The following is a 7,754-nucleotide window of genomic DNA, read 5'->3' on the forward strand; positions in this document are numbered from 1 at the left end:
TGGCAGAGGGGTTAGTGCGTCTGCCTCACAATACGAAGGTCCTGCAGTCCTGGGTTCAAATCCAGGCTCGGGATCTTTCTGTGTGGAGTTTGCATGTTCTCCCCGTGAATGCGTGGGTTCCCTCCGGGTACTCCGGCTTCCTCCCACTTCCAAAGACATGCACCTGGGGATAGGTTGATTGGCAACACTAAAAAATTGGCCCTAGTGTGTGAATGTGAGTGTGAATGTTGTCTGTCTATCTGTGTTGGCCCTGCGATGAGGTGGCGACTTGTCCAGGGTGTACACCGCCTTCCGCCCGATTGTAGCTGAGATAGGCGCCAGCGCCCCCCGCGACCCCGAAAGGGAATAAGCGGTAGAAAATGGATGGATGGATGGATGGATGGAAGACCACCCAAATAAGATCATATCCCTATCAGGGACAATTTTTCTCTGATATACCCCCGAGTAAAAAAAGAAAATGCTGGACCAAAATGATTGAATAATTGGACATCCCCAAAACGAGTGAGACAATGATCCTTCAGCAGATTTACATTTATCACAAAGTGGAGATGTATCAGGATAAAATTTGTGTAATAAAACTTTAGAATAGTAAAAACGATGAATCACTTTAAACTGTATGAGCCTATGTCTGCTGTTAATTGAGCACTTGTGAATTTGAGAGAGTGTCTGTTCCCACTGCTGATTGGGTATTGTTGTCCTTAGTTCCTGTTCCCATGCTCTTTTAACACTGTCTGCTGATGTCATGGGCATAATGAAGCAGCTGACAAATTTAGCGATAAACTTTTTACTTGTGGGTGGTAAATTTAATAGTTCTAAAAGAGGATGTTTTTCATTTACCAGCTGAGACTTTGAAATGTTTTCTTTGATAAATGTTTTTACCTGCAAATAGCAAAACCAACTGAATTGGGACAAATTAAATTTGATTCGCAATTGCTCAAATGACACAAGACTGTCCTCGACATAAATGTCTTTTATGCATTTAATTCCATTTGAGTACCAGTCAAAAAATGTTTTATCTGTTATCGATGGAATAAATGCATGATTGTGATATATTGGTGAATACAGTTACATTGGAAATATTCAATTGTTTTTTAATTTGAGAAAGAATTTTGATAGAATTTCGTACTACAACACTATGACTTATTGATTTAATTGAAGAGACTGGTTTAGTAAAAAGTAGCGATAGCAATGATGTATAGGGTTTCACTAATGACTGCAGTTCCAATTTCAGCCATAAAGGAGCAGAATTAAAAGATTCATTATTTGGGACCCCATCTTCCAATAGGTTAATGCGCTCAGATTTGATGCCCAATAATAATTTTTGAACATTGGAAGACCCAGTCCCCCTTCCTCTGTAGATCTAAATAAGTGCTTTTTGGATATTCTGCATTTTTACATCCCCACACAAAATCTAGAACTAAAGATTCAAGTTTTTGGAAAAAATCTACAGGAATTACAATTGGTAAATTTTGAAAAAGATAAATACATTTTGGCAGAGTGATCATTTTGATAGCATTCACCTTGCCCAACATAGAGAGAGGTAGGGTCTTCCAATACTCAATACACACTTTCAGTTTCTCAAAGGCTTCAATAAAGTTCAACTTTAGTAATGATTCATAATTTTTAGATATTTTTAAGCCAAGATAGGATAAGTAATTTTCTGCGACTTTAACTGGATTTTGACTGATCTCAACATTATCTCCTAGGAACATAAGCTCACTTTTGGACCAGTTTATTTTATAACCAGATATTCTACCAAAAGAGTCTACATATTCTAAAAGAAGTGGTAGTGCAACTTCTGGCTCAGTAAGTGTAACAAGTACATCATCTGCATAAAGTGAGATGAGACTCTGATGAGCCCACTGAAAATCCTTTAATATTAGAGTTCATTCTTAAACCAATAGCCAGTGGTTCGAGGGCCAAATTGAAGAGTAAGGGCGAAAGGCAGTCACCCTGTCTCACTCCGCGGTGTAATTCAAAACTATCCGATATTACATTACTAGTTATGACATATGATTTTGGTGCAGAATAAATTATTTTAACCCATTTTATAAAATTTTCTCCCAATCCAAATAATTTGAGAACATGAAAAAGATATGCCCACTCAATTGAATCAAAAGCTTTATGAGCATCCAGAGTCAGGACGGCAGCCTTTTTGTTTCCTGTGCAGTCTGAGTACAATACGTTCAGTAATCTCCGTACATTGCCAAAAGAAGGTCTGTCCGGGATGAAATCGAACTGATCTGGATGAATAATTTCTGTTATGTGGTTGCTTAACCTTGTTGCGAGTACCTTAGTTAGAATCTTATGGTCTAAATTGAGCAGGGAGATAGGTCTATAATTGGCTGGATCAAGTGGATTTTTTCCCTTTTTTGGCATTATACATATATGGGCTTCATACAAAGAACGTGGAAGTTTGTTGTTCACAAAAGAATCATTTAACATTCTAAGTATTATAGGGGATAGTATTTCACTGAAAGCTTGATAAAACTCTGCACCAAATCCATCTGGACCAGGGCTTTTATTCAAGGAGAAAGATTTCAGTGCTTTTTGCAGTTCTTCAGTTGAAATAGTGTTGTCTAAAGAATTCTGATGATTTGGACTCAGTTGAGGTAAGTTTAATGAGGTAAAAAAATAATTTAAATCATTAACAGATATAGCTGAATTAGATTTATATAATTCTGAATAAAAGTCTTTGAAGACATTATTGATATCCTTTAGATCTGTACATGTTTCACCTGTTTTTGAGCATATTTTGTGAATAGCAGCTTTGGCTTGATCTCCTTTGAGCTGTCTAGATAGAAGTTTTTGTGGTTTATCGGATATTTCAAAATGTTTTTGTTTATTTTTCAGCAGGAGTTTAGATACTTCCACATGAAGAAGAGAGTTGTATTCATTTTTCAGTTTCAGCATCTTATTGTAATCAGACTGCAAAAGAGAATTTATATGAATTTTTTCCATTTCTTTAATTTCTTTTTCTAATTCTCTCTGCCTTTTTCTTGTTTCTCTTTGTTTTGAGATTTCAAATGAAATGATATATCCTCTCACAGTAGCTTTAAGAGCTTCCCACAATGTGGAGTCTGAGACCTCTCCGTTATCATTCACCTCAATAAAATCTTGGATAATCTTGTTTATATACTCTTTAAAATCTTCATATAATAATAGTTGTGGATTAAATCTCCATTTTTGTTTGATTTTAAGGAGATCAATTTGAATCTGCTAACTCACAGGACTGTGATCTGAGATTATTCTACTATGGTACTCAGAATTACTGACATTGGAGAGGGCAGAGGCTTCTACTAAAAAGTAATCAATTCTTGTGTAGGAATTGTGTACAGCGAAGTAAAGTGAATACTCTCTTTTATTATAGTGTTTTACTCTCCATATGTCTATGATATTTCTTGATCTCATAAGATTATTAATAGTTTTAGTTGAGTTAGCAATTACATGAGATTTAGTTGACAATATATCTAAAGTGGGGTCCAAAAGGCAGTTAAAATCACCACCAATGTAGATATGAGAGGAGCTATCATCAGGAAGTAGACCAAAGACTTGATGATAAAAGTTTGAGTCATCAGTGTTTGGTCCATAGATATTCAAAAAAGTTACTGGGTAGGATGTAATATGACCATTCAATAAAATAAATCTTCCATTAGGGGCAATTACTTTTGATGTAAGTATGAAAGGCACATTTTTATTAAATAAAATAGCTACACCTCTAGCTTGTGAAGTAAAGGGTGTGTGATAAACCTGAGATATCCAGCTTGTTTTAAGTTTGTGTTGGTTGTCTTTACAGAGATGTGTTTCTTGTAAGAATACAACATCTGCTTTTAATTAATTTAAATGTGAAAAAACCTTCCCTGCGTTAATATTTTTGGCTAAGCCCCCTAACATTCCATGAAACTAGTGTGATTTTTTTCTTACAAGTTGACATTATGGTGTTTTTGGTTTGTTTTTTTCTTGTCCTTACATGAAAAAAAAAACGCTTAGTAATTAGTAAGTTGAAATATGATTGTACATCTCTTTCCTCCACATTCATGCTCAGATTCACACATACACAACACTCACACCCCATTGTTCCCCCTCCCTCGGTTCCCATCGTGTGTAGTTCAATGTTTTGGAGTGAAATCTCCATTGTGGTGATGTCCATAAGACGTCGTTTTGGACGATTCCCCAGTACATGATTCCCCATCTTCAGGCGCAGGGCACATGCTCGTAGCTGCGTTCATTGCCCCAAGCAATTAATAGCTCGGCAGTGAAGTGTTTTTTTTTTTCCTGCGACCTCCGGTGAAATAAACCTCAGTGAAAAAGTGTATTTCTGCTTTTATACTTATCATAAGCCTTGTGTGGTAGAGCCATTATTGATCATTAGTCACTAAAATGTTTTATAATAAAAGGTCTTAGTGTCTGCAGGAGAGGTAAACACCTTTACCTGGTCGTTGTACTCCACATGCAGGCGAGCTGGAAAACGCAGCATAAACTTGATTTCCTTCTCCCGCAGCATGTTCATTGCCTCTCGAAAGGCCCGTCTTTGCGCTGTCACTTCGGCAGTGTAGTCTGGAAACAGGAACACGCGCAGGCCGTTGTAGATTAGCTCCTGGCCGCGGCTCAGTCGAAGAAGTAGCTCCTTATCCTGGTAGAAGTGTATTCTTGCGATGATGCTCCCGGGTCGCTTGCCGTTACCATGGCGAGCGAGCGGGACACGGTGCGCGCGGTCCACCACCACTGGCTTGGAGAAGTTACTCGCTCCAAACAACTTTGGTATCAGGTCCGCAACGAAATCCCTAAGTCTTCCCTTTTCTTCTTGCTCTGGTATCCCGACTATTTTTATGTTATTCCGTCTTGAGCGCCCTTCCAATTCGTCTATTTTAGCTACCAATTTCTCGTTCCTCTTCAGCGTTTGAGTCAATTTTTGTTCGAGCGCTTCAATGCAGCGCTCGTGTTCAGAACCTTGCTGCTCCATGTCCTGCACTCGGTTGGTCAGTGCCGACTGCTTGCTTGAAAGAGCCTCCAGCTTTTCCTCAAGCATGTCAAAACGTTTGTTTATGGACTCGAGTATCTTAGCCAGCATCTTCTCCAAAGTTGATGACGCCATCTCAGCGCTAGCCTCAGGCTCGTTTACGGCCACAGGTGACTCTGACTGCTTCCCTCTTCGTGTCTTGGCCATAATCGTTGTTATCTATATCTTAATAGAGTCTAATTTACCCAGAGGGATAGCCATGCATATAATTAACCACACGTTGTCAGTTTGAAAAAGAAAGAAAGAAAAAGCAGAATTAAGATTAAATCTTACAGTTTTCACCGGAGTAACTGCAGAGGCAAACTACTGCATGTGCATCTTAGCCACGCCCCGGAAGCCATTCTTGTAGGAATTTTAAATAATGTATTTGTAAATTATGGTGGAAAATAAGTATTTGATAAACCATTCAAAGCTCTAGCTGATGAAAGGAGGATTTGGCTCAAAATCTCACGATACATGGCCCCATTCATTCTTTCCTTAACACGGATCAATCGTCCTGTCCCCTTAGCAGAAAAACAGCCCCAAAGCATGATGTTTCCACCCCCATGCTTCACAGAAGGTATGGTGTTCTTGGGATGCAACTCAGTATTCTTCTTCCTCCAAACAGTATGTACATATATACACATGTATGTATGTGTATGTATATATATATATACACACATATGTATGTATATATATATATATACGTATGTATGTGTATATATATATATATGTACAAATGTATATATATATACACATGTATATATATATATATATACACATGTATATATATATATACATACATACATGTGTATAATATGTATATATGCTGTACATACATATATATATATATATATACACATGTATATATATATATATATACACATGTATATATATATATATACATACATACATGTGTATAATATGTATATATGCTGTACATACATATATATATATATACTATTTATATACATTTATATATATATATATACATTTATATATATATATATATATATACATTTATATATATATATATATATATATATATATATATATATATAAATAAATATATATATACTGTATATATACTGTGACTATTGGCAATGTATTGTGGTGTTTATTTATACATTTAACAGTATATTTTCAAATATGTGATTTGTGACCTAACACAGATTCTTATCAGTTAGAACCAAAGAGTTGTGTTGGCTAGAAATCCTATGTTGTATGATTTGAATTTTGCATTTTGCAAGAAATATGCACAACACTATTCGAACATTGTGATGAATATATACATTTATGATGATACATGATCATTCATACCTGAAACCCAAAACCAGTGACGTTCGCACATTGTGTAAATCGTGAAAAAAAAAACAGAATACAATTATTTGCAAATCCTTTTTAACTTATATTCAATTGAATACACTGCAAAGACCAGATATTTAATGTTCAAACTGACACAAATTTTTTTGCAAATAATCATTAACTTAGAATTAAAGGCAGCAACACATTGCAAAAAGTTAGCACAGGGGCATTTTTACAACTGTGTTACATGCCCTTTCCTTTTAACAACACTCAGTAAACGTTTGGGAACCGAGGAGACCAATTTTTTAAGTTTTTCAGGTGGAATTCTTTCCCATTCTTGCGTGATGTACAGCTTAAGTTGTTCAACAGTCCGGAGTCTCTGTTGTGGTATTTTAGGCTTCATATTGCGCCACACATGTCTGGACTACAGGCAGGCCAGTCTAGTACCCACACTCTTTTACTATGAAGCCACGCTGTTATAACATGTGGCTTGGTATTGTCTTGCTGAAATAAGCAGGGGCGTCCATGATAACGTTGCTTGGATGGCAACATATGTTGCTCCAAAACCTGTATGTACCTTTCAGCATTAATGGTGCTTTCACAGATGTGTAAATTACCCATGCTTTGGTCACTAAGACAACCCCATACTATCACAGATCCTGACCTTTGAACTTTGCGCCTATAACAGTTCGGATGGTTATTTCCCTCTTTGGTCAGGAGAACAAGACATCCACAGTTTCCAAAACCAATTTGAAATGTGGACACATCAGACCAGAGAACACTTTTCCACTTTGCATCAGTCCATCTTAGATGGGTTCAGCCCAGCGAAGCGGTGGCGTTTCTGGGTGTTGTTGATAAATGGCTTTCGCTTTACATAGTAGAGTTATAACTTGCACTCACAGATGTAGCGATCACCTGTAGTTACTAACAGTGGTTTTCTGAAGTGTTCCTGAGCAATGTGGTGATGTCCTTTGCACACTGATGTCGGTTTTTGATGCTTTACCGCCTGAGGGATCAAAGATCACAAGCATTTGTTTTTGGCCTTGCTTACGTGCAGTGATTTCTCCAGTCTTTCCGGACCTTTTGATGATATTACAGAGTGTAGATGGTGAAATCCCTAAATTCCTTGCAATAACTGGTTGAGAAATTATGCTTATAAACAATTTGCTCATGCATTTGTTAACAGAGTGGTGACCCTCGCCCCATCTTTGTTCCTGAATATCTGAGCATTTCATGGGAGCTGCTTTTATACCCAATCATGGCACCTACCTGTTCCCAATTAGCCTGTTCACCTGTGAAATGTTCCAAATAAGTATTTGATCAGCATTCCTCATCTTGTCTTTATTTGCTACTTCTGCCAGCTTTTTTGAAACAAATTACAAATGCACTAATATTTGTCAAAAAATTCTGTTTATCAGTTCAAACGTTGAGTGTTTTTGCAATGTATTTA

The sequence above is a fragment of the Nerophis ophidion genome, linkage group LG20 (assembly GCF_033978795.1).
Source record: "Nerophis ophidion isolate RoL-2023_Sa linkage group LG20, RoL_Noph_v1.0, whole genome shotgun sequence".
Classification (NCBI taxonomy): Eukaryota; Metazoa; Chordata; class Actinopteri; order Syngnathiformes; family Syngnathidae; genus Nerophis; species Nerophis ophidion.